The sequence below is a fragment of the Lemur catta genome, chromosome 1, assembly GCF_020740605.2.
Source record: "Lemur catta isolate mLemCat1 chromosome 1, mLemCat1.pri, whole genome shotgun sequence".
Lineage (NCBI taxonomy): Eukaryota > Metazoa > Chordata > Mammalia > Primates > Lemuridae > Lemur > Lemur catta.
In genome coordinates, this window is record NC_059128.1 from 55,048,397 (window position 1) to 55,075,206 (window position 26,810).

Consider the following 26,810-nt stretch of genomic DNA (forward strand, 5'->3'; position numbering starts at 1 on the left):
AGAAGGAGCTGGTTACAGAGGTCTGCAGCCATCATCCTTTTTTCAATACATTTTAAACAAGAGGATCTAGCGAGTGATTCTGATTCAATACACATAATCAGTTTGCAAGTCTTATTTCCATTTGAAAACAGGGCCATTTGCAATCATAAGAGCCGGACACGCTGAAAGATACAGAGCGCATTCCGAGCAGATGATGGGTGACAGAATCTGTAGGCAAGCACTAAATATTTTCTTCTAGCTTCAGACCTTGTGCATCAGTCGTTAGTCCTGATGTATTTTAAATAGAATATTCCTATTGAATATATAATTTAATTGCTTAGAAAATCGAGACTGTGGCTGAGGGGAAAAAACCGGCAAGAAAGGTGACAGAGAAACCATGTTGATTGTGCTTCTCCTGGGTGCTGGTTAACGGATTTGATGGGAAATTCGATTTGTTTTATAAAGGAATGGCCGCTGGCAGGTGTTGTCCAGAACTAAAATTCGCGGGCTAGCGACGCGAAGCCCTGCCTGGGAGTGGCGGGTCTAGCGGGGAGTCTGCGGGGCGGGGATGCGGAACCTCCAAGAGAGCCCAGAGGAAAACTCTGCGGCTTCCCAGGGACACCGCCAAAGGCCGGGGGGCTCCTCGCAGCCCAGCGGATCCAAATTGGCTGTCAGGGGTCTCAACTAGATGTGTGGGCACTTGAAATCTCGAGCTATTTTATGGTCTCCCATCGTGAAAGTTTTGTTTTCCAAGGACCTTTCTTAGCAGCTGTCTGCGGCCTTCCCCTTCCTGCCCGCGGCCTCACCCTCCCCGCCCCGCCCGGCCGCCCCTCTCCCCTCCAAGTCCTGCCCCAGGCCTCACCCCGCCCACCCGCGGCCTCGCGCTCCGCCCGCCCCGCCCCAGCGGGTGACTCTGTCTTCGGTTCCCGCGCTGAGAACGACCTCCGCTGTTCGCCGCTGGCCGACATGGCCCCCAACCCCTCCTGGAAGTCTAGTGTGCGAAAGAGTAGAAGCTTCCCGTGAATTCTGACCCTAGAATATACAAATATTAGTTCACTGGGTCACGACGATGATGCAAACCCTAACCTGAAGGGACTTTTAAAAGAAGATCTTAAAGCACAATCTTTGTACAAATAAGCAAAACCAAACAAAGCCAGTGAACTACTGCTGTTTCCCTGATGAGTTTTCTTAAGGATAAAAGAGATTCTGTCTCTTCCCCGACATCATCTAACAAACTTTCTAACAGGGTGAAAGTCAATCTAACAATAAATAGTACGTGCTTAATGCCGATTCCATTTTTATTTCAAAAGGGGATATGTTAACCTCCTCAAGTTGGTGCCCCTTAAGCAGGCCGTTAAGTTTTTAGACGTCCTTGCAATATATTTTTGCCTCTGGGAAGATCTAAAGAGAACCAATAGATGGAATGTGTGTAGTGTATGCCGGGGGGATTGGGGTAGGATTCTGTGTAGCTCCTGGCTCTGCTTGCTCAATTTTCTGAAAAATTCATACTAAAAGCCCCAGTATTCTCTTTAACAGATAGCAAATGATATAACTACAAAGATTTAAAGACATTTTTTCCTCCTTACACCTCCCTCTGCCCCCACCCCTAGCGATAAACTCTCTAGATCTTTTTTGTCTCTAGAACTCCTTCTGTGGCTAACCCAGTGTGGTCCAGGGGCACTAATCTACCTGGCAAGAGGGGTAGGGGAGCCTCCAGGCAGGGAGCCTCCAGGCTCCCTAGTTCTGCCACTGACAGGAGGTGAGGATGAGGCTGGAACAGCAGGATCCAATCTGCTAGGGTAAGAGGAAACAACCTCTGCTGCCAGAGGACAGAGTCCCAGACTAGGGTGGACAGAGGGTGGTGCACAGAAATGTGGTACCTAAGAGTAGCAGAGAGCCAGAGCAGGTTTCCAGGGCAAGAAGTTTCAGCCACCTGACCGCCCCATAGAGACATAGTAACCACATCACTATTTCTAGAGGTGATGGTTGATTTGTGCTGATCCCCTCACATCCTGCCCGACCTGGGATGCACAGGTCCAGGATTGCTAGCTCAAATCTTCTGGTACAATCCCCGGCAGGGAGAAACCTCAGCCCACCTCCTCTCTACCTCCCAATGCAGACATGGGAGATCTTCATTAGGAGCCAAAGATCACCTACAGGAGTATCTTATTCTTGTATTTGTAGGCTGATGTGACTGTTATGTACATTTCATTTGTTTTCTCATCCTTCCCTCCTTTCCATTTCTTCATTTCAGTGCCCTATGTTCTACTCACTTTCTGGCTTTCATGTCCAATTCCAGCTTCATGGCTACAGTTTTACTTTATAGGCAATTCAGTATCATTTTCCTAATGTCAGTACTAAAAGGAAAAGCAGATAAAGTGGATGGGCTAAGTTGTAAAGAATGAAAGCCAGCAAGGTCCATCTGGGAGGCCAGTTGGGGAGTAAGAAGACCAGAAAATGACCAAGGTCAGCCTATCAGAGGACTAGCGAGGAAAATGATGGAAGCAAAGAGAAGCTGCAGCCAGGAGAAATTCAATTAATGTCAGTAGATGGGGAGGAGGGAGTACAGCCCTGACCTAAGGCATATGCCTCTCCTGGACAGGCATAAAGCAGGATAAGGAGGAAGCAGATGTGTGTTTGGTAGTCTGTCACGCAGCTAAGGGACAAATCTAGAAAACCCTGCCTTCCCTTCTGCCAGGCCTTAAGAAGGAGGACCATCCTGCCAGAGCAAATTAAAGGGGTATGGAGCTGAGGGGCCAGGGGCTGGAGTTTGCCTGCCAAACTCCAGCCTGCTCCTCCAGCCTGGACAGCTCCAGGTTCTGCACCCTGGGGAGGAACAAATTTTGGGGGAACCTCGGGGAAGAGGACGCAGCCACGGAGAGAGGAAAATAGCAGCTTCTGGAGCCTTCCACTGAAACAGATAAAACTATTTTGCACTCGCCCCATCCTGCCTCCCTGGAGTTGGGAGAAAGCACTTTAGAAAAAAGCCCCTTAGTTTTTCTCCGACCCTGGCGGTTGGACAGCGCCCCCTCTAGTTCCTGCGCGCGCGGCCTCGAAGGAGGCGTCACGTGGAGCGCGCCCCGGCTGCCTGGGAACACCGCAGGGGCGATTCTGCTGGGAGCCGAGCCCACCCATGGCCCTAACCTTAGAGTCCTGAGCTGCTTCTCAGGTTGGAAGGTGGATCCCGAGAGGGCGATCGCTTCCCCACGATCAGGTTGGGCTGCATGTTCTGGCAGGGCTCCGCGAGCCCAATCCCGGGCCAGCCAGGCTCTGCCGGGCGCTTGCCGCTTCGGAGCCCTGCGACTGTGGCGAGGGAGGCCGGCGCTGGCGGGGCCGCCGGGCGCCCCGCAAGTCGAGAGGAAGAGGGGGCACCCATCCCCAACCCCGAGGCTGCTTGGGGACTTCTGTGAGCGGCCTGGAGCCCCAGAGCCTTTCCTTTTATAAAAGTCACACGCACACTGTGATATAGTTTAGCTGCAACACAACCCTTTTAATAAATACCCCAGCATGACACTGACTGCGTTAGTGAGGACCTCATTTGGTTGGTGGCCGCCGGAGTGAACATTTGAGACGCTTCCCGGCCGGGCGGGTGAGGTCGCGGAGAGGGGCCGCGGCCCAGCGCGGGCTCGTCCGGGAGGGAGTGCGGCCGCTCAGACCTCCCGCCGTCGGCGCCCTCCGCTTGGCCCGAGCGGCGAGTCCCCGCCAGACTGTGGCTCCTCCGCGGTCTGGGCTTTTCCCGGGAAAGACCAGGCGCCAACTCGCGAAGTCAGTCTGGCCGGTTCCTGCCACGGGGTCTGCCACCCGAAAGCTGGAGGCTGAACCCGCGTCCTTCCCCAGCGACCCGCGTGCTCGCCCTCCCTCCCCCGTTAATATTCTCCGATAACTTTGGAGGCAAAGATTTCCATCTTTTGGGTGAATTTGTTTCATCTCTCCTAAATTCAGAAACGGAGTCTTCAGAAGTCTTAATGTGTGTGTTTATTTTTTTCTAGCATTCAAATGAATGCGAAGCCACGGATCGAATCCCGTCACTCATTTGGGGTTAGCTTCTCCCGATATTTCACACGGAAAACAAAACTGGGTCCCTCTTATTTGTACTTGTCCTTAACCTTTGCAGCAACTGCTGTAGATGCGGCTCTGTCCATTCTCTAATAGATTTTGCCAGGGGCTGGTGACAGAGAACTGATTTCTTTTCTATTAGGGTTTAGCACATCTTTGTTGAAGGCCTGTAGAATGACCAGGGATTAGATTTGCATCTCTTAGACGCCCTGTGTGGTCTTTGTGCGAAGCTTGTAACTGTTAAAAATGACTTGTTAGGAAGCGTGTGGGCTCTCATCGCTCTCCTTTTGACAGAATGATTGTGAAATTCAGATTGGCCCTGTAGGATTTAGCCCGCAGATTCCACCTGAACCCTAAGCAATTAGACCCTAATCTCACTGCAATCATATTTGAGTTAGGATTTGTTGCACTTTGTTTACTTCAATTAAAAGCAGTGGAATAATTTTTTTCCAGCTTTTAAAGTGAAATCTCCAGGCATAAAACCTTAGGACTTCTTAGAAACGGGTTTGGTAGAGATGGGAATTTCTTTTCTATGTGGTTTCCTCCTAGTCCTCACGCCCGCCCCCCTCCTCCATTTAAAGGACTCTTCTTTTTTCCTCTGTTGCTTGCTAATGCCCGGAGCATCTCCGCAGTGGTTGAATTCGGGTCGCCTGGGTAGAACTGCGTGGAGATGACGCCCAACTGCGCCAGGCGCCAGAGCTCCGGGACCGCCTACCCCCATGCCCCGCTCCACGTCCCCCAGGGACGCGCGCGTCCCTCTCCCGCACGGAGCCTCCCCGGCCGGGCTCGGGCACTCACTGGTCCCCGTGTGGGCTCGGGGCAGTGGGCGCCGGGCGGGCGTCTTTCTTGCTACGGCGGAGTTGGCGCTTCTAAGGCGCCTGACCCCAGCCCGGGGACACGGCGACTGAGGAGGCCGCGTGGTCAGCGTGACCTCCGCGTGTGTGGGGGATGCTCCAGCTAGCGCTAGCGGAGCTGTCCCCCGGGACCCACTGCGGCCTCGACTTGGGCTGAGCTTCGGCACCGCGGCCCTGCTGAGCAGAGCGGGCTCCTCTTCGCCGGCTCGCCCTCTGCGACCGCACGGGCCCGGCGGGCGTCGCGCCTCGGGCGGCCGGACCGGCGATTCTCCAGGCCCGGAAAGCCCACGGCCTCCGGTCTCTCCTCGCCAGGCCCCGGCGGCCCAAAGCCCAGGCTAATGGGCGCCGCCTCCCGCCCGGCTGTGGAGGGCCAGTCGCCCAGGTCGACAGCATCTCAGCAGTTTAACCCCGTGCCGTTCCCAGAGGTCGCCTGCGGTTACTTGAAGTCGGGTCACCTTAGCAGTATTTCTTCATCTGTGGCGTTTATCGCCTAACATTTATCTGGTGCGACTTTTGCCACTTTTATTTACTCAGAACATCTCTTCATTGAGAAGACATGACAATAACTTTGGGTTATTGTTTCTTCCATTTTGGTTCATGACCACCTTTTTGCTCCTAGTAAGTTTGATTCAGTTCCCTATTATTGCTTCACCTTTCTCAGTTAATACTAATAAACGATCCAACATAGTATGTAAACAAGAGAAATTTTCCAACAGAAAGGAGTTAAATGCTATATATTTGGGGAGAGGGAAGGGGACACCACTTTTTAAACTACCCAGTAAACTTTTAAATAAGAAATGCTCTAGTGGTCACTTGCCTCAGAGAGGTTTTTTTTTTAAAAAAATTTTCTTTGTATTTGATTCCATAAAAATAAAGAGAAAGCCAGCCTACAACCTTGCTCTGTATTTGTAACTAAATAATTTTAAGCCAGGAAAACGTACTTTGTTGATACTAAGCTCTGGGTAAATGTAGAGCAACACTAACTGGTTTAAGCTAGCAGTGCTTTTTCCCCAATATTTTCTGAGGTGGAGTATAAAACAGGCCCACCTTTTTAGATAATTCTTATAGCTAGTTATTTTCAACTTTATTAAGAATTTTTTAAGAATTCATGGGAATAAATGAGAGTTTCTATCTTGAGAATGAATGGGGGAGGTGGGAATGTGGTTGGGGTGAGAAAGGAGGGGGAGCAATGCTGTGCTGTAATAATCTCTTTGAGATCTACCCAGATAAGTCCTGATCTATTGATTGAGGATTCCTGCTTCAAACCAATCCTGTGTGCATTTTAGTGCAGTTTTTCATTTGTGAATAGGAACTGTATCAAAACCCTAGTGTGACCATGACAATTGGGTAATCACACACAAGGCATCTTTGCTAATGGAGAGATTCTGTAAATATGTGTCTAGTGAATACACAGATAACAGTCACAGTGGAAGGGTCAGGTGCCACAAATCATAGATTACTCTGCCAAGGGTTGCCAGCCATCTGAGACTTGGAAGGACATTAACTGCCTTTGCATTCTCAGAATGCTTTCCTCAGTTCGTGAGTTCACTTACTTGACCCTACTTCTGTCATTAAAAAGCTGGCAGGCACAACCAAGGGCAAGCAGGTTGGCTACCTACCCTTCTGGCAGCTCTCCAATATTCTCATTTAGCTGCCAGGAGACATGGAGAGGAGTGAATCACTCATGAAACCCCGTAGGAGCCTCTAGAAGGTACCAGGAAAACTTTAGTAGCAGCGGGCAGGACCACCAGTCAGCCGATTTTTAAATGTTCCCCCTCACATATGGAATAAATCACTGGAAGAATTCAATCCTGGGAAGGGTAAGGAGCGGAATAATAAGAAGTGACTTAGGCATAGGGCCTCTCAAGCAGTTTCCTTGGAAAGCAGGTTGTAAGTGCATTACTTGACGGTCCCGGTTTTGAAAACCATCTCAAATAGAAGTAGGATTTTCATTACTAACAGGGAACAAAAATCAGGAAGAGTGTGCTTATCAGATAGTAGTAAGGAGAAAAACCAAGAGCTTTTAATGAAATTTGGAGTAGTATCACTTCTTGTCATTAGAGCAAACTTCTGGCTTTTAACATTCACTTTAATAGAGAAATTGTTGCTAAATGGGTAATATTTAGGCGCTCAACTTTCAGAGAAATGTGAAATTGAAATTATATGAAAATAATTTTTTTCCATACCTGCAAATGAAACAAGTAGGTATTTCAAATACAGGGACATTGTAAAAGCAAAACATATCTCTCACAAATATTAGCATTCTGTTTTTGAGGATGTAAAATCTAGGAATGTAACATAAAAGAATCATAAGGATGAGACAAGACTTCCTGGGTTCCCTTTGTTGGTAAGACAGGCCCTTTAGTCATACTCTTACATTGGAAGTAGTTTTGGGATCTAAAATGAACTATCATCACTGAAGGTGAAGGCATAACTTTTACAAGTAGGTACCATGAAAAGTAGACTGTCTTTATCAATGAAGTCCTCTCCAGAGGACTTCCTGTGTGACAAGCCTTTTGGCACTTTTTGAACAGAAAAGGTACAATTCACTGAATTATGAGTGATCAGGAAGGCTCGCAAATTGTATTTTTAGAAGAATACTGTATTTTCTAATATGCCAAGAGGTCTCTAGATGTGAGATATAAAAAAACTATTTTTTTTTCTAAAATTATATTATCACATTAGTGTATTCTTAAAGAATGGAGATAGACATTAGTCATCTACGTTACCAAAGGGGAAACATATTTTAAAACCAGATGACTGATTTGTGCCTTGTAATTTAAACAGTACTGAATGGTGAACAATATTCCAAGTTCATTTAAGCAGGAATGAGAGAGATTGTCTATAAAAGTGAATTTTAAAAGATCTTATTGTAAAAGTATACCTAACCCCCCATTTTATTAGCAAATCATTACTTGCTCTTATTACTAAGTCATTTTAATGTAATGCATTCATTTCAGATCCTTAAGAAAACCAAACCTCATGTCTGTTTATAAGTTTATGAAGAACTTTCAAATGGCCCCACCCAAGTTAGAGACATAGGTATATTTTTTCTTGCTTATTAAGTAATAAAGTTGAAATTTACGCTGGTGAATATTTTCCATCTTGACTAACACTTCTTGTCAGAGAAGTTTTTCTTTCAAGAGAACAGAGAGCAAGTGGACAAAAGGAAATTCCGAGGCTATGTAATTTAATAGATGGTCACATTTCACATTTTTAAATTTAGAGCTATAACCAACCATATTCTTTCTTTCTTTTTTTCCCTCTGTATATTTGCTGTTAGTACCTTGTATAGTGCCTGGCACATAATACTTGCTCAGTAAATATTTTCTTAATGAATGAATTTGTGAACCACTTTCACTATTTCCCTGGTTGTAATCTTTTCTGAGATGCAAAATATAAAGATAAGGCAGTATTATTAGCATTTTTCTTCTTTCCATGTAAACAAAAAATTGTTAAAATTCTACATGGGTTTGATCCAAATGACAGAAAAAAAGTCTTCATCCCTTGCTAGTTAGCAAAAAAGGAGTCTCCTACATTTCCCCACCTATGCAGATTAAAACTGTAAAATGACACTGTCATGTTTAAAACAAACGAAAAATCCCAGATGCAATGCAAAATGAATTCTAAGAATTAATAACTTGGAAAATCTTTAGAGTTATTCTCTTTCTACCTTCCAGACTTAAACTTTCTATAGCACACACATCCAAGATCTTTAAGTTTCTAAAGGATGACCATCTTCTGAAGTGACGGGGAAAATATAAAGTCACAAATCCTACCATTTTTAAGGGAGTAGAGTTGGGAACTGGCTAGTGTGGCCTCATGTGCCAGAAAATAATTTAAAAACCAGTGCCATAAAGGGCTGCTTTGTGGAAGGTGATCCAATGACCAAGAATTCACTACACTGGAGCAATGTCTACTCTTACTGTGCCCCTCCTGTCCCTTAGTGGACATGCCTCACATTAGAGTAGGGGCTATAGGCTTGAGTCACAACAGAGCCAATGGAGTGGAGTCAGGGGGGAATCAGAAGATTGGAAGCCTTCAGGGTTGGGGTGCCCTGTGCCTTATATTAGCCCAAATAGCTACTGGAGACTCTCTTCATTGATTTGGGGGTCTGGCTCAAGATTATTTACACATTAAAGGAAGAATATACTGGCAAGTTCTTTTTAATTTTAAATGTGAATTCTTTTGGCAGTAAACATGAGAGTATTATTTCAGGTGGAAAATTTGTGTGTATGTATCAAAGGCATTCCTGGCTTCAGCTGAGCAGGCTCCTTAAGAAGACATTTGTATCTAGGCAGTGTTTGCTCAGCAAGATGGGGAAGACTGGATAGAGTCAAACAGAAATAGAACTCTAAATAAGCTAAGACTTAAATCTAAATTCCGTTAGTTTAAAACTAAAAATTTTCAGCCAAGTATGGTGGTGTGTACCTGCAGTCCCAGCTACTTGGGAGGCTGAGGTGGGAGGATCGCTTGAGGCCAGGAGTTAGAAGCTGCAGTGTGCTATGATCATGATATTGAATGGCCACTGCACTCTAACCTGGGCAAACATAGCAAGAACCTGTCTCTGTTTTTTAAAAAACTCTGTTTAAAGCACTCATTTGGCATGAAGATACTGGTACCACTTCTTGCTTTTATCCAAATATGCATTTACAGTCTTGGTGGGTTGCAGGTAATCCTTCAACTGTGTTCCTAATAAGAAATGGAGCCATAAAAAGGCAATGTTTTTTAGCAACATCTGGAACAAGAGTGGCCCACTGTTTACCTGAGAACTCTCTCCTCCATTTCACATGAAGATAGCAGTTGGTATTTCACCACCAACTGGAAGCCAAAGTCAGGTCAATTCAGTATATAGAGAGAGTGATTTAAAAATTACACTTAGAGAAAATGGTTGATAAAAACCTCAAACAGAGGGTTGTACAAATATTATCTTGTTAATGTGTTTAGACATTATAAGGAAGAACTAGGGGATATCACCCCAAGACTTAAAGATTTTGTGATTAAGAAAAAAATATGGTGGTCTATTTATTGATTCAGTCAATAAACATCCACTGAGTGCTTACACCAGGCAAAGTACTAGGCATGGAAAAATAAAATATGTGTCTGACCTCAAAGACAATGTATGTGGGTAACTAGGCATGTAAATAGACAATTATAGTTCATTGCAATGAGTGGAGTAATGTAAGTTCTGTGCAAGATGTGGTGGGATCCCAGGGGAAGAAGTATCTATGCTTGGGAGGAGGAGAAAAGGTGATGCTTCAGCTCACTCTTGAAGGAGGAGTAGGGTTTTATCAAGCGTTCTAGGTAGAGGAAACAGCATGCACAAAGGTTCAGAGGCAACGAGAAAGCATAACATGTTCTGGGAATCATAGCTAGTTTACATTGCCAGAGTGTAAAGTGTGAGGGGAGCGTTAGAAGTGAAACTGAAGGGGTGGTACAGGCTAAACACTTTGAAGACCTTTGAATGCCAGCCTAAGAAGTGTAGATTTTATCTTATGTAGCAGATGGAAAGCCATTGAAAAAATTCAAACATGATCAGATGTGCACTTTAGAAAGGCCATGAAGTCAGCAGAGTGAAGAATGGATTGAAAGTGAGGGCAAACTAGTAACAGTGAGGCTATATGGTGATTGTTTTCACCTGCCTGCTTGGTATAAGATGAGTACTTTCCTTAAATAGATATAAATCCTCAAAGCCTGGCAAGAATGAAGGTATAAAAATATTTTTAAAAGAAGAGCTTTTTAAAGAAAAGGGCTGTTCACACTGGTTGAAGATGGCTGATTAATTTGGAGTGACCTGCACGTACCTTTTACACACATGCATTGTTTTACTCAGTTGTATGGTTGACATCCACCTGAGTGGACATTTCTGTCACTATATTGAAAGACTGTGTAGTGTGGTAGAAAGAGTGCTACCAGGAGTCAAGAGATGTGCTTGTAGTTTAGCTTTACATCTTCTTCTTTACAAGGCCTTGGGAAAGTCACTTTACCTCTTTGGGCCACAGTTTCCCTCAGTGGTAAAATGAGGGACACAATGTAAATTATTTGTAATGCCACTTTTATCATTCTATGATTTATAACTTTGTTTGCCCTATTAATCTCTCCTAATGTTTATTTCTCACCTAATCTTGATGATTTTTCACAATTTTCAGAGGGACAGAAATATTTGGAAGATGGCCCAAATTTAGGGTAAAATTCTATTTTGATTGCACCACACATAATACAGTTAGCCTTCCTCCTGGAAAGAATAAGGATGTCTGTAGCTGTTTTGAAATAGTGGTCTACTCACATGAGTCACATTTTATCTTCATATGAACAAAAAGAGGACCATTTAATCACTTTTAAGGTCTACTAGGCTAAATGAATGGTTTAGCTCTAATTTTAGGTTATGAATTTTCCTGTCTAAAATGATTCTATTTCTCAGGTCAAATAATTGCATGTTCTCAAAAAACTAGTGTGTGGATAAAATTGTGGCCCTTAAAATTATTGAAAGCATTTCTAATAATAGCCTCCTTATTTTGAATTCTGCATTTCTCTGGAAACTTCCTGTTATTTAATGCTTCCCCCCCCCCCCCACTTAAGGGCTTGTTTACATTAGTAATATATCTTCTAGAGCTCTGGGAATTCATAGGGTTTGTACCTACAAAACATCACAGCACTGTTACTGTGCTTCAGAGACATGCAGGGGTCCCAGGGCAAATCAAAATGTTTTTAAATGTATGATATGTGTGAAGTTGATGAAAATTCATGACTTCTCTCTGTCAGGGCTGCTTGAGCTGAAATCATCAGAGAAAGGTGAGTGCAAAGAATTTTATTTAATACTTTAAATTCTGGAATCCTTCCTAATGCTGGTTCATGGTTCCATGTTTTAGTTCTGTTCTATTTAGCAGTCTGATTAAAAAATTTTTTAAATAAAAAATCAGCAGCATGCTCTAAATTGCTTTTCAGAATTTTCTGCTTAAACCATTGCTCAGATGTATAACTTTTAATTAAGTATTGAAATGTGGTTTGAGAATATAGTCACGCACTATAGAACATGCAAAATACATGTGAAAGGCCACAAAAGTGCTATTAATTTAACTGATATACTTTATGATTTAGGAATATTTTCAAATTTATCTTTTACAATTGAAAAGAAAATATTGCAGGGAAATTTTTAAAAATTAAAAAAAACCCAAATACTGTGGATATTGAGATCAGCTGTTTTTGAGTAAAAATCCATTCAAAGCAAAAGAAAAGGTATTGTGTAGTGTGTGCCAGCTAAAACTGAGAACACAAGAGCATTGCAGTTAATTAGAACCAATCAACAGGATGCTTTGCAACATTTCTCACATCAGTGCACCATCTGATCTTCATAATACAAATTTCCCACAGTCTTGTTGCAAAAAGGACTGAAAATAAATATTTGACTCATTAAAATATACGATGTATTTTAACTGTTCTTTCCAGTAATTATTTTTAAGTCACTTTTATGAGAATAAGATCTTAAAAAATCCCCAAATGTTATTTTATCTGCATTTTAGGGGGATAATCTTGTTTTTCTCTTTTAATTTTACACATACTTGAACATCAGAAAAAATACTGTTTTTAAAAATAAAACTTAGATCATGAACTTGAGTTATTATATGCTTTGTGTATGGCTATCATACTTGTGAGAGATAACTGGGCTTTTCCTGGGCTGTTGAACAATTATACTATGAATGATTAATCTGTACATTATAAATAATGAAGTACTACATTATAGTTTTTTCATATTAATATAATACTGAACTAGGTTAACTACATTAACATTTACATCATAAATGTCTTAAAAGAATATGCAATACTTAATATTATTCTATTTCTACAATTCATTCAATGCCTAATCTACCCAGAAAAGTTTTGCTTTAGTTCCATTTATTATACTCAGAAATTGTTCTACTAGGAAAAATATTGCTTTTGTCATATTTTTAAGTTCATAGTCTGTTCATTATAAACAACATCTTTTTCCTTCCCTGCTTCCTACTTTTTTTTTTTTTTTTTGACAGATTCTTTGTTACCTTGTCTTCTCATATTAAAAGTAGAGCTCCCTCTGGGCCACTGAAGTGCTTCAAAACAGATTTGTAAGAATTTGTTAAAAATATGTTTAACTTGAATCAGAAATATGTACATCTTGACGATAGTTTGTTGTTGTTTACTTCCTTCTAAATGCTATTTTGTGAATGTCTAGCAGGCACCCTTTTTAGAGGCAAAACTGGCTGTGAAACCAGTGCTATTAATAAGAAAATTGTCTTCCAAATAAGTAGGCGATGCGTTCTCCTAAGTTTATAAAGTACAGCTCACTGATGGAAGTAATTTACTCTCCAAATTCTGCAGTCATCTCTTGACAAAAGGAAATATACTTTAGAAGAAAACAAATACAGTCAAGTTTTGACTGTTTTGCTTTTTGTTTATTTTGTTTCAGTCTATATATTTTCTCCTCCCACATCATGTAAGATGTTTTTCTCTCCCCACCAAAAAAACTTATTGCTAAATATTTTTTTCTTGAATATTCATTATGTTTCTGTAGAAAGAAAAAATAATAGTTTCAAGGAACTATCTTCTCTCTAGCACTAAGTTTTTTCTTTGTCCTCTTCCTTGAACAGATTTTATCTGCTTCATTGCAGGAGTGTTTCTTAGCCAGGTTTCTCTTTAGAAAATTTACTGTTTCTACTGCTTTACAGAGACAGCTTTAATGACAAACACTTTATTTAGAATGCTAATCTGTATCTTACAAATACAGAAAAAAAGACAATGTTAGGATGTAAATCTTTTTCTTACTAATGAGCCTATTAAAGACAGTAATATTTGTGTTTAAATATTAAACATTTGATAAATTTGCCTGTTAGGATTGGAGCATTAGCTACAAATGTTAACTGCTCCAATGAAAAACAGTTTCAATAAATAACCAGAAATTGGCTCTGTTACATCTACTTTGATTTATAGGAATTTAAATAATAATGGTCTACAATGCACATTACAATAACTCTGCTTATCTCTAAAATCAGCATTTGTTAAAGCAAACAATTTAGGTAGAAAAGTCATTTGATAAAAATAATTGGTTCAGGCAAAATAGAACTCACATTCTTCTGCCAGATAATAATTCAGTGGCTACTCTAACTTTAGTGGTACTTTATTAGACTCAATTCTCATTCACTTAAAGTCTTAAGAAAAAAATCCAAGTTCTTTATTTTTTAAATCATTTTATTTTTAAAGAAGTAAACAAATATGAGTGAATGGAATTAGCCCTCCATCAGATTTACTCACTGTTATTCAATTTCTCAAAAGTTTTCTTAGGGGACAGGAATGTCATATGTTTTAGGACAAAAGCACCTTTTAAAATGAAGAGCTTAAAGAAAATCTATAAAGAAATTTGCTTAATAGAAAGTTGGCTAAGTAAGCTCTTGGCTGTAAAAGTTACCTAGGTTACAAAATCAGAAACAAACCCTAAAATGTAATGAACTTTATAACTAATATAAGGTTAGTCTTTAATAAATAGCATCTTTTAAAAATAATATTATAAAAGCAGTTATGAGCGACTTCTGAAGCTCACTTTGGGTAATACGTCTAGGGGCACAGTTTTTTTGTTTTTCTACAGTTTTCTTAATTTGGGAGTTAAGAAAAATTATGTAACTTCAGAATGTTTCCAGGTAGTGCTCTTTGGCAGAATGTTATGCAGTTAAAACAAAACAAAACAAAACAAAACCTGAGAGCCAAATAACATTAATTAATTCATTTAGAAATCATATATTATTACAATTATTATTTTGTTTGGCATATGAACAAGCTATACAGGTTGAGAATTAAAATAATTCAAGTTCTTAGCTATATTATAAAATATTCTTTTAATACTTTAGAAATTAATTACAAATCCCTCACACATGATTCATTGATATTTATTTTTATAGCTTGAGACTTACATGAATTTAAATTTTACAGATCATTAAATGCTTTTAGCTCCATATTGTATTAAGGTAAAAATAATCTACTGTAAACTGGTTGAGTTCATTTAAGAGAGTGTTTACATTTAATGTTGCTTTCTAATAGACAGAAATAAAGTTGCTAAATTCAATACAAGGCCATTATCAATTGCTAAAGTTGCAAACATTTTGTTAAAATGTTTTTTTGATAATGGAAACAATTTCATAAATATTAATAAATGTTTATTTTCTTGATGATTTTCTATCCTATTCAAGTTTTAATTGCTTTAAAAATATAAATATTATTTATTTTTAAACGAAAGAGTAAATACATTTAGAATTCAACTTCACTCTAAGGAAAGAGAGTTTAAAATCTTCAACAGGATAATGATCTATTTACTTGGCTTCAATTCATCTGTCTAGTACGTAAGTGATTTGCCAAAACTAACTAGTGAAAACTAACCAAAACTAGAAATCAACTGAGAGAATAGTCAAGAAAGAAAAAGGAAGAGTTTCAGGAAATGATATTTTCCCATCAGTGGATAGGCATGCATACATTAAAGGAATAAAAGGCAGCAGGAGGAGAAACAAAAGCTGTAAGCTAAGGATCCTGCAAGTCTGAATTAACTAAATGGAAAAAAAATCAAATTATTCTGCTTAAACTTGTTCACTAATAAAAGGAGAATCGCTTTTGTTAAATATGCTTGGTGTGATTATCAAGCAAAATTTTTTTCTCCCAGACATCTATGAATAAAACATGCGTTTGAGCATTAGGTAAACAAACAATAAATGGATGAGTTCAGTTACAACATAATAACATTTTATTTAGAAAACATATATAATCATATTTGTATTGGCAATCCAAATTTAATGACTTCTTTCAGTAAAACCAAAGTGTCTCACAAATAACATTTAATGCATAAGGATTGCTTATTCTTTGCCCATTTTTTCCCCTTATTTTCTCAAAGAAACGGATTTTAAGGTCTGCTGAATCTTACATAAACTAGATGAAGTGCAATTTTTCAGAAAATCATTCTATTTTGAATCACCTTAATTTTAGGTTATAGATACTGTAAAAATAAAATAAAAAAATCCATTTCTGGGACTTGGGGAGAAAATGTTGTCAGTCTAAACAGTTTGGGCTGGTTTGAACAAGACTGCGTAGCTGAACCACAGTCTTTGGCTTATTAGCCATTTCATTAACACCACATCTTCTTCTGTGAAATATGAATGAGAAGAAACCATTTACAATAAGAAAAGCAAACAACAGAATGAATTTCCTCTGTTGGTGTTTTATAAGACTGTTAAACAGAAAATGGAGGGAAGAACTCTCTTTAGACGATATCACTTAATTAAGTAAAGCATCCTAATCAGAGTCCCCTCCAATTGTAATGACTGTAGGGAGTCAAGTACATTTCTGTCTATATTAGAGTATCTAACTGCAATGATTTATTGATATTTATCTTAGAAGTACAACACAAAAGCAATAAAACAGAGGAAGCAGGGAGAGAGAGCATGCCATTGCTTAATACAGTTAAAAACAGAGCACAACAAAATTCCTGATTTTCTTGTGAGAGACTTTGCTTTCTAAAATCAGAGCACACCTTTCTATGAGAATGTTCCTTTCCCACATTTGGCTTTTCTAAATGTTCGCTGTGATGTTTCTTTGTCCATTGGATGAATCATTGATTTACTTTCTTCACTGCAAGAATCACTGCAAATGAGTGGATGAGCACCTGCTGTTTTCTGCAGTGACATTACTGGATTGCATTCTACACTGATTTTAGTCTTAAAATACAGCTTCTCTGTATGGGAGAGAGATTTGAGGAAGGAGAGTTAATATACTGTATAGGCAGACAGACATTGGCTGCCCTCCAAGTTGCACACAGCATAAACCTGTTTATCTGCTACATTCACAAACCTCAAAAACATGTGAATAATCAGGCGAACAACTGGATAAGTGATTCACAATAGGGAACCTAACCAATATTCTGATGAAAGGATACTATGATGCAAAGACATTGGGGCAAATAGACTTGCATTATAGAAACTGCACATAGTAAAGTTGATGAGTGGTTTAAAGGAGTAGATAGTTTGTACTAAAATTTATTTGGAGAGGTATCCCAACCTTGTGGACTTTGGTTTAGTATATTTATGTGCAAGTTATCTGGACAACTAAGTAAAAAGAAATACTTTCATCCATAGCATTCCAATAACTGGGGCCAATGTGGACTTTACGTTAGTTGTCAAGATAATTTATTTCTGGAAATCAAGATTTAAATGGTGGGGGCTAGTGCCTTAAAAGCCAATATTACACCAACATATGTTGGTGAAATTATGTATTTGAAATTAAATTATAAAACGTGCTTAGAACCTATTTATTTTGAAGAAGCAACTTTTCTTAGAAGGTTACATTTAGTTTTTGTAATTATAGAAGATGAATGATTTGGTAATAAGTGAACTAGGCAAGCAAGACTGTCATTATTGCTATATCACTGCTTTCTTTATTTTTCTCTTAATTTCTGTTGTTTTTTTCTCATTTGCTGATCTTTTAATCCCCTGTATCATAGTCCAGTGGTTGTTGTGCTTTATCATTTAGCTGTAAAGTGGAAACTCTCAAAAGTTTGGAACTAACTTCAAAAGTACACTTTGGTTCTGAAAATTTCTTAAGATTGTTAATAAATTTCAGGCTTGGATTATTTCCATAAACTAGACATGGTTATAATTACAGCAAGATGAAATATCAACTTATTTGATATGTATGTCTGTTAGCTTATACTAGGGGACTTCAAAAAGTTCATGGAAAGATAAAATTAAAAGATAAAACTAAAAAATATAAACTTTATTTCTCAACATAAACTCCATCAAGTTCAAAACACTTTTGTAAGACATGATACCAGCCATCCCTAAAGAACTGAGAGTCCTGGGAATTGAATCATGTCAACAGTCTTTTTTTTTTAATATTATTAACTGAAGAAAAATGGGTGCCCTTTAAAGATATATATTTTTTAAGATTAGGAAACAAAAAGAAACCAGAAGGAGCAAAATCAGTACTGTAGCATACATGCCTAATAATTTTCTATCAAAATTCTTGCAAAATTGCCTTTGTTTGATGAGAAGATTGAGCAGGAGCATTGTTGTAGTGGAGAAGAACTCTCTGGTGAAGCTTTCCCAGGCATTTTTCTGCTAAAGCTTTGGCTAACTTTCTCAAAACACTCTCATAATAAGCAGATGTTATAGCTTTTTGGCCCTCCAGAAAGTCAACGAGCAAAATGCCTTGAGCATCCCACAAAAACTGTTGCCATGACCTTTGTTCTTGACTGGTTCACTTTTGCTTTGACTGGACCACGTCCACCTCTTGCTAGCCATTGCTTTAATTGTGTTTTATCTTTAGGATTGTACTGGTTGAGCCATGTTTCATCTCCTGATACAATTCTTCAAATAAATACTTTGGGATCTTGATCACCGGTGTTTAAAATTTCTATGAAAATCTCTGCTCTTGTCTGCAGCTGATCTGGGTGCAACGGTTTTGGCACTTTCCAGTGGAAAGTTTGGTCAACATTAATTTTTCAGTTAAAATTGTGTGAGCTGAACCAGTTGAGAAGTCTACAGTGTTGACTATTGTTCATGCTGTTAATCATTGGTCCTATTCAATTAGGGCACAAACAAGATGAATTTTTTCCTCACAAATTGATGTGGATGGTCTACTGTTGCAGCCTTCATCTTCAACATTATTTCATCCCTTATTAAAACAAGTCCTGCATTTGTAAACCGCTGATTTCTTTGGGCACATTGTGCCTATAAATTTATCATAAACCATCAATGATTTCACCATTCTTCCACCCAAGCTTCACCATAAATTTCATATTTCTTCTTACTTCAATTTTAGCAGAATTCATATTCCTCTGATAGGGGCTCTTTTCAAACTTACGTCTTATCTTTCTTAGAGCCTCAAACTAGATCCTGTTCAGAAAAGTTATAACAAGTTAGTAAAAGTTTATATTGGTACAAAAAAAATTGAAATACATGCATAGTTATTTTCATAATGTGCATTTTCTGTGAGCTTTTTGAAGACCCTTAATACTATAGTACTGTACACATGTCATCTCACTACTAAGAAAATATAGATTTCTCTACATTTCCAAACACAAACTACTATTCCAGAAAAAATAGCAGTAATACAACAAGGCAATTAAATAAACATCATATACTCTACAACTTTTTTTCCCCTGCATTGCAGAAAGGCAAATTGTGAAAACTTTGACACTGCAAGACTTTGTTAAATTAGTAACCAAGGACATCATCATCTTAGCAACAGCAAGTCTTGGAAAAGGTAGGTGACCTGGAAGTTGATGTTTCAAACAATATTCTGTTACAGTTGAGATTCTTGATTAAAGCCTAGCCTCGAGAGAATGTATGTTGAGTCTATTGTCAATTGTACGTACCAAGTGTTTTTTTCTTGCCTTGACATTTTCTCATCTTGTCTCAAGTTTTCTTTCTTCAGGATCAGGCACAAAGAGTGACTGAATAGCTCCCATTGTCAGGATTTGAAAACCGTATCAGAATCTAACACTTTTTGTAAGTCTGCCCTGAGCAGTCTCTTCTTTAGCAACAAGACACTTGCATAATATATGATCATCTTTTCTTCTTCACTTCTCTCTGACCTTGTAAAATATGATAAAAAAATGTCATGATTATTGCCTATTACATGAGAGATTTTTCAGGAAACACAATATAAGAACTAAAAAGCATTCCTTAAAAGATGCACCCAGGTAAGTGACATGTGGAAGTTTGTGGGTGGTCCACTAAAATTATTGACAAGCTCATCAACAGTCTGAAGGCCCAATACATTGATTTTTGTAATCACAGGAAATTTAACTAAGCTTTCTGTGTGAGTTGGGATTTGAATATATGCCCACAAAGCTAAAGTTGGTTTTGCATATCTCAATTAAGGTCAATCATAGCTGTTTACTTGTCCATAAAAAACTCTTTTTAAGGGTACTTAAAGTGATGGTCGTTCTAAGTAAAAAATGATTACTAAAGCCTATACAAGCTATATACCACAAGAACCTAAGAAATAATATATTGGCTGCAAGTGAACATTTTAATTATAAAAGCAATACAAAAAGACATAAAGAAAAAAAGGTTCCTTTCTTTTTTCCTTGTCTCCTCAATCCCATTCCCCAGTGGTAGCCATGATGGTCTTTCAAGTATTTTTATGGATATTTTTATTCATATGCAAGTGTATCTTCTTTTAAATCATAAATAAAATCATAAAATATGTTTATTATTGGTTTTTGTTTGGTTGGTTGGTTTTTGTTTGTTTGTTTTTGGAGATGGAGTCTCACTCTGTCATCCAGGCTCGAGTGCAGTGGTGTCATCATAGCTCCCTGCAAGCTCAAATTCCTAGGCTCAAGCGATCTTCTTGTCTCAGCCTCCTAAGTAGGTGGGACTACAAGTGTGCGCCACCACACCTGGCTAATTTTTCTATTTTTTTGTAGAGATGGGATCTGGCTCTTGCTCAGGCTGGTCTTGAACTCCTGAGCTCAAGCGATCTCCTGCCTCAACCTCTCAAAATGCTAGGGTTATAGGCATGAGCCACTGTACCTGGCCTATATTTACTATTTTAACTTATTTTTATTCACTTAGCAATGTATTTTGGCTATTGCTCCATGTCTTACACATGGATTTATCTCATTCTTCTAGCAGCTGCAAAGGATATTACATAATATATATTATTATCATATTAATAGATATTTAGGTTATTTTATTTAATCTCTTTGCTTTTCTAAATAATATTTCAGCAAACATACATATACTTTTTTGTACTTTTATAAGTGTATATGCAGAATTAATTCCTTAAAGTGGAATTACTAGATAAAAACAGATTTACAATCTTTGAATTACATTGCTACATTATTGATATAAGAAGTTGTACCAATTTGCCTTTCACTGACAGTTTTTGAGAATTAGGGATTTTGACAAGAGCTGAGTTGAGTTCTGTGTGTGGCATGTCTGCCTGCCATTCCACCCCTTCAAACTTGGCTCAGGTTTAGTGGCACCTGGGAGGGTTAGTGATGACCTAGTGCTGGGTAGCACACAGGGGAGAGACAGCACTGAGATGGGGAGGGAAATAGCTGGGAAGGCATGGCTGCCATCAGTTTAGGAATGTGTCTGAGTTTTCGCCAAGGCCCTTGGCTATCAGCTTTCCTGGCAAATGTGGGGGCTGCAGAGCAAAACCAGGAACCATTCACATAGGCTGTCATGAGAGTGGAGTAACTGAATTAGAACCATGTTCTTTCTTTCTTTCTCTCTCTTAATCTCCATCTCTGCTCAGATTATAATCCAAGCATGCATTTACCTTTCCCTCCTATCTTGGCCTGACTTCTAGGGAAGTGCTATTCTCAGTCACCGGTGGCTGATCTTCACGCAGGAGTTCTCTAGGCTTCTCCTCCATTTTACCATGCAGCTTCTCCGTGTGTCATTAACCCAGAAGATTTACCCAGCATTGACCCAGTCCCTGGATTTGCAGAGACAGCTTCATCTTTGAAACTTCAACCCCTTATTCAATACTTTTGTCTTTATGAGTCCTATTTTCACCTTGAAATAGCAACTTGGAAGTGCCTCTTAACCTATACCTAGATCTCAGCCTTTAAGTTAAGGGGTTACTTTAATGTTCTGCAGGTTATAGTTACACTAGAAAGTTTAGTTTGTATTCAGCATCAACATGCTAGGTACTATGATCAGCCCTGTAGATGAAAAATGAATGAAACACAGTTAGTGCCTTCCAGAAGCTTAAAAAATAGTGAGGAGACAGTCATATAGTATTAAAATACAGGCCGCTCTTTGATAAGCACAAAAACAGAGGTATTTAATCCAAATTCTATGAAGTCCCCACTCTTTAAATGTATCCTACAGCTATACCTGTGTATGTACAAAATGACTTATGGAGAAGTTGTTCACTGCAGCATGTATGTAATGGTAAGTGTTAAGAAATATCCTGCTTGTCTGCTGACAAGGACACTATGTTTAATAAATGCTTTCTGTGTACTGAGATGGAGTAATCCCCAGGATATGTTTTTATATGAAAAAAGCAAGCTGCAGAGTATGTATAGTGTATGTTGCTTTCTGTATTATATAAGAAATCTAGGAAATAAGAATATGTATTAATATTTTATATACATAAAAACATTGGAAGACCCTTAAAGAAGCCAATGCAAGTACTAACTGATAGGGGACATCATGCATTAGTGGGGTGGGTTGGAAAAGAAGGTGAAATGCAGCTTCTTAACATATACCCCTTTATGTCATTTTAATTTTTGAACTGTGTGAATGTATTATCTATGTAAAATTATATTAAATAAATTTAAATTATAAAACGAAATTCTTCCTCCCTCCCCCCCCCCCCAAACTCTGCATTTCCTGAGGTAGTTGGACGTGCTTGGCTACATTTACTTGGGATAAAGAACATTACATGGGTCCGGACAAGGTGGCTCTGAACAGGAGAAAGAAGCCACCTTAGAGATCACCGGGTTTTTCATAGACCCAGTCTCATGGAAATGATTTTGAGCAGAGGTAGGAAGGAGAATATTTTTCTCTCCACAGTTCTCACAGATGGGATTTCTTAAAAACAGGACACACGTAAGACACAGAAACAATTTTAGGAGATTTCATTCTTTTTTTTTTTTTTTTTTTTTTTTGAGATAGAGTCTCACTCTGTTGCCCAGGCTAGAGTGCCGTGGCATCAGCCTTGTTCACAGCAACCTCAAACTCCTGGGCTCAAGCAATCCTCCTGCCTCAGCCTCCCGAGTAGCTGGGACTACAGGCATGTGCCACCATGCCTGGCTAATTTTTCTCTATATATTTTTAGCTGTCCACATAATTTCTTTCTATGTTTTAGTAGAGACAGGGTCTCACTCTTGCTCAGGCTGGTCTCGAACTCCTGAGCTCAGACGATCCACCCGCCTCGGCCTCCCAGAGCGCTAGGATTACAGGCGTGAGCCACCGCACGTGGCCGGAGATTTCATTCTTTAAATATCCTATAAGCAAGGCTATTCAGAGTGGCCACCTCACATTTCCCATGATGACTTGTTAGGAAGGGCATAATTTGCCTGTACCCTGAAGTCAACCTGCTTAAGTCATGATGTTGAACAATGTGAATATTTTCTTCTTAAAGCTTTAAATGAGGATGTCATGCTGATTTACAAATAAGAGAAATTAGCTGCCTTGCTACAGAAAAGCTCCTTTTCTTTAACAAGGATGTGCTCCATAAATTTTCCAGAACATGACGTTAAGTAGATTAGTGGGACAGGTAGTGGAATAGAATTAGATTTTGAGAATTATCTGGTTACTTCCATGACCTGAAAGTAGGAGGTTTTCAAAGAAGGTGATAGAGAATAAATAACTTGTGAGAAAAAATGTTGATGATTTCATGATTATAGGTGACAGTGTTAGAAGATTGTTGAGGAGTGATATAATTATCACATAAGTCACACGAGGACACAAAAGGCCACTTTTCAAAGGGAGACTTTACTTCCCTGTACACCTCTGCACTGTCTCCTCACTACTACTGCCCTGCGTTTTCAGCTTGTTTTAGTCATTTTTGTCCACAAGACCATGACCAGGTGATAAGCCCTGGAAGTTGGTGGCAGGTGGCTAGAAGCATAGAAGTAGGTGAGCATGAAGGTGGGTGACTCTCTGCCTTTCATCCACCAGTTTCTTTCATTGCTTCCTCCATCCCCCGTAAATGTCATTTAGTCCCTCAGCTCGTATCAAATCAGTCCTGTGGACAAGAGTCTGAAAAATCCTGGTGATTTGGGAATGAGACTTTCAGACATGATAGAGTGGCCATATAACTTATCTAGCCCACACCTAGTATCAGTTTCTTTTTGAGGTACCATAGAGTCATTATTCTATTTTTATGCGATTACCACAGAGGTGTGAACATGTTAAGCGAGTTATTGCTAGCAATCAGGACCACTTGTTACATAACATCAGTAAGAGAAACTCAGGTGAGAAACAACTCTGATTATAGGTATTTAGCCCAAATGTACATCAGTTATAACTCCTTAAATGTATTCTTTTAGCAGAATTGAAATACTTTATCAGTGAAAGTCTTGACACAACAGTTATACAAACATACGTGTAAGAACATGAGGAAATTAAATGACTTATAATATACACCTTAACAAAATGATGGCTTAATTTGTACTCCTTTTGTAATTTTAACTAAATATTGTGGTGAGTAGTTCTTACTTTAAATCCTAAGTATATGGGCATTTATTACACACAATATGAAAATACTTCAGGAGGCTTGTGATTAACGCTGTGGTATCCAGGCACAGTTTATAGAGACTTTCAATCAAAGACAAAAGGCCCAAGTGGATGATGAATCACATAAAAAAATTATGTGTGTATACAACTAAGTACTTAATTCAGACTTGCTCAAATGAGCTCAGTTCTAGTTCTTGGCTTATCAGGCATGTCCCCAAGAAAGTGTTCTCTGAACCTGGCTCAGGTCTGCCTTATGGATTAGCCCCTAGGGTAGGTGGCCAGAAAAAATACAGGATACCCAGTTAAATTTAATTTCAGATAAAGAATGAATAATTTTTTAGTATAAATATGTCACAAATATTGCATGCAACATATTATACTGAAAATTATTTGTTTATTAGAAATTCAAATGTAATTGGGTATCTTGTATTTTTATTTTTTTCTAAATCAAGTAATTCTACCCCACAGGTGCTGAAAGACACCCACATACTTCCTTTTGCTGCCCCCCATGGCTGAACTTGGGCCTCGCAATCATGCAGCCATGTGCCCCATCTCTCACATGCTCTCTGAGAAAAGATGCCTTGCAAATTTGAAACCCCCACATCCAGAATTTCAATCTAGCTCCATGGTTTGAATCTCTTATTGAATACTGCCACACTCCCTGTTACTTAGGCTTGCTTCCTCCTAATAGAACATTTTGTTTATAAGGCATACTTTCAAAAATTTTGTTAACATTAGTGATTGGAGAGAAACTTCAACTGCCTTGTCACTAATTGTAATACAGAGAAAATTCTAAGACTTATGTTTCTCTCTCTCTCTCTCTCTCTGACTGAACTTGAATGCCAATTTTGATTTTTCAAAAGTATCTTCTTAAGGTTTGGTGCCTAGATTTTAAGGGACAGATGGATGTGAATGAGACAGGGGGGCTCTTTTCAGACTAGGTTTGTACCCCTGGATTGGTCTCTTGGAGCTGTGGTCAAGGTAGCTATTCAAGGGTTTAATTTAAGATTTTCCAAGTCAAACTAAATGCCACCACTATTAAAATCTAGCAACTAAAGATATGGAATAGCAATATGGCAGAATAAATAATAAAAAACGAAATGTAGAGTTGGCAGATTTGAGATCAAGTCCTGCCTTTGTACCTGAACTGGCTGTGAGATCCGAGGCTATGATCCATGATCCATGGAGGTCATTTAGCCCCCATGACCATCAGTTTCCTCCTCAATAAAATGGGGATACTAGGACAACTATAACGAGAGATACCGTGTGTAGAAATGACTTATCAACTTCAATCCAGATGTTCGTAGTGGTGGTAATGATGATAAAGATCATGGTCATAAACATTATAGAAGACAGTTATTAAGGAGAGATTTTAATTTAGACTCTAAAAATTTTATTACCTTCTCAGTTCATAAAAACTATATACATAAGAGTATTGTTCTTATATGGATGCAGAAAAGAAAAAAAAGTCACCAAAAATGAACCCAATTCCATATACTTTTAGAAAACAGCTTACTAAAAGATTTTGTGTCTAAAAATTGACAGAGTAGAATATTTTATTTATTTAGGATCACACTGGAAAATGGTTAAAGAGAGTAACACTGAGAACATTTTGTTTTATGCCTTTTACTTTTTTTTTTTTTTTGAGACAGGGTCTCGCTCTGTCACCTAGGCTGGAGTGCAGTGGCATGATCACAGCTCACTGTAGCCTCAAACTCCCAGGGTCAGGTGATCCTCCTAGCTCAGACTCTCGAGTAATTAGGACTACAGGAATCTGCCACAATACTCAGCTAATTTTTAAATTTTTTGTAGAGACGGGGTCTTGCTATGTTGCCCATGTTGGTCTTGAACTCAAGTGATCCTCTTGCTTTGGTCTCCAAAGTGTTAGGATTACAGATATGAGCCAGCTGTGCCCGGCCCCTTCAGACACACTTCTTATCATTATTATTAACATAACAAATTGGAGTTTTCAATGTATAGATAAGGCTTTGATAAGGTGTTGAGTGTATCCATTTGCTCAGTGATAAAATGGAGCAAGAGAAGAAGATGGACCATATGCCCTCTGGTTCCTGTTTGGCACTTGCATCTTTAGCTCAAGGAGGGTGGAGGTGACTCCCAGGCCAGCTGCTGAGGGCTGAGCCATTGGGGCATTGGATGTCAACTCCAACTGAAGAGTATTTGTCCTTGTTTAATTTTACTTCATGTTTTATTATATAACCAGCACATATGTGTTATAGAAAACTAGAGAATATAGATAAACACAAAAAAAGAGCATAATGATCACTCCTAACTCTACCCTCCAGAGATTTGGAATGCTCACAAGATGTCAATTTGTGTTGCACTGTGTCCCCACATGTGCTGTGAGCTCTATGAGAGCAGAGTTCATCCCACTCTGTCAGAAGCCCCCAAAGGGGCCTATTATGGTGGTCTTCATGGAGGTGGTCTAAACAAATGCATTTTAACCAAGGCATCTAGGTTAGTGCTAAAAGTCTTTGTCACTAAATCCTGAGCTTCTTTCTTTACAGGGTCTCAAATCACTCTTCTTTCACTTCTTTGGTCTTAAAAGTAAGTGAGATAGTGTTCTAGCTCTAGGCTAAAAGTGTCCACCTTTAGAGCTTAGAATCATTTGCCCTTGCCTGAGGGACTGAGTGGAGGAGGATCAAGTGGGATAAGCCATGCCCAGTTATCAAATTTTACTTGTTGGAGCAGAGTA

The 26,810-nt window shown here is 39.2% G+C and overlaps 1 protein-coding gene across 14 annotated transcripts in view; it reads left to right on the forward strand.

Annotated features, from left to right (window-relative positions):
* The window catches only part of NKX2-1 (NK2 homeobox 1), a 52,857-nt gene that overhangs the window by 14,224 nt on the left and 11,823 nt on the right, over positions 1-26,810 (forward strand). For 9 of the 14 annotated variants that reach the window (XR_006739240.1, XR_006739244.1, XR_006739246.1 and 6 more), the window contains exons 1-2: positions 11,513-11,681; positions 19,065-19,157. The exons of 1 other annotated variant lie outside the window; for it this stretch is intronic. The gene's annotated coding sequence lies outside the window, so the exon portion shown is untranslated. Of the gene's footprint in view, positions 1-11,512; positions 11,682-12,913; positions 12,989-19,064; positions 19,158-26,810 lie in introns of those variants that run through there. 4 more of the 14 variants (XR_006739238.1, XR_006739239.1, XR_006739237.1 and 1 more) reach the window with 3 other exon arrangements.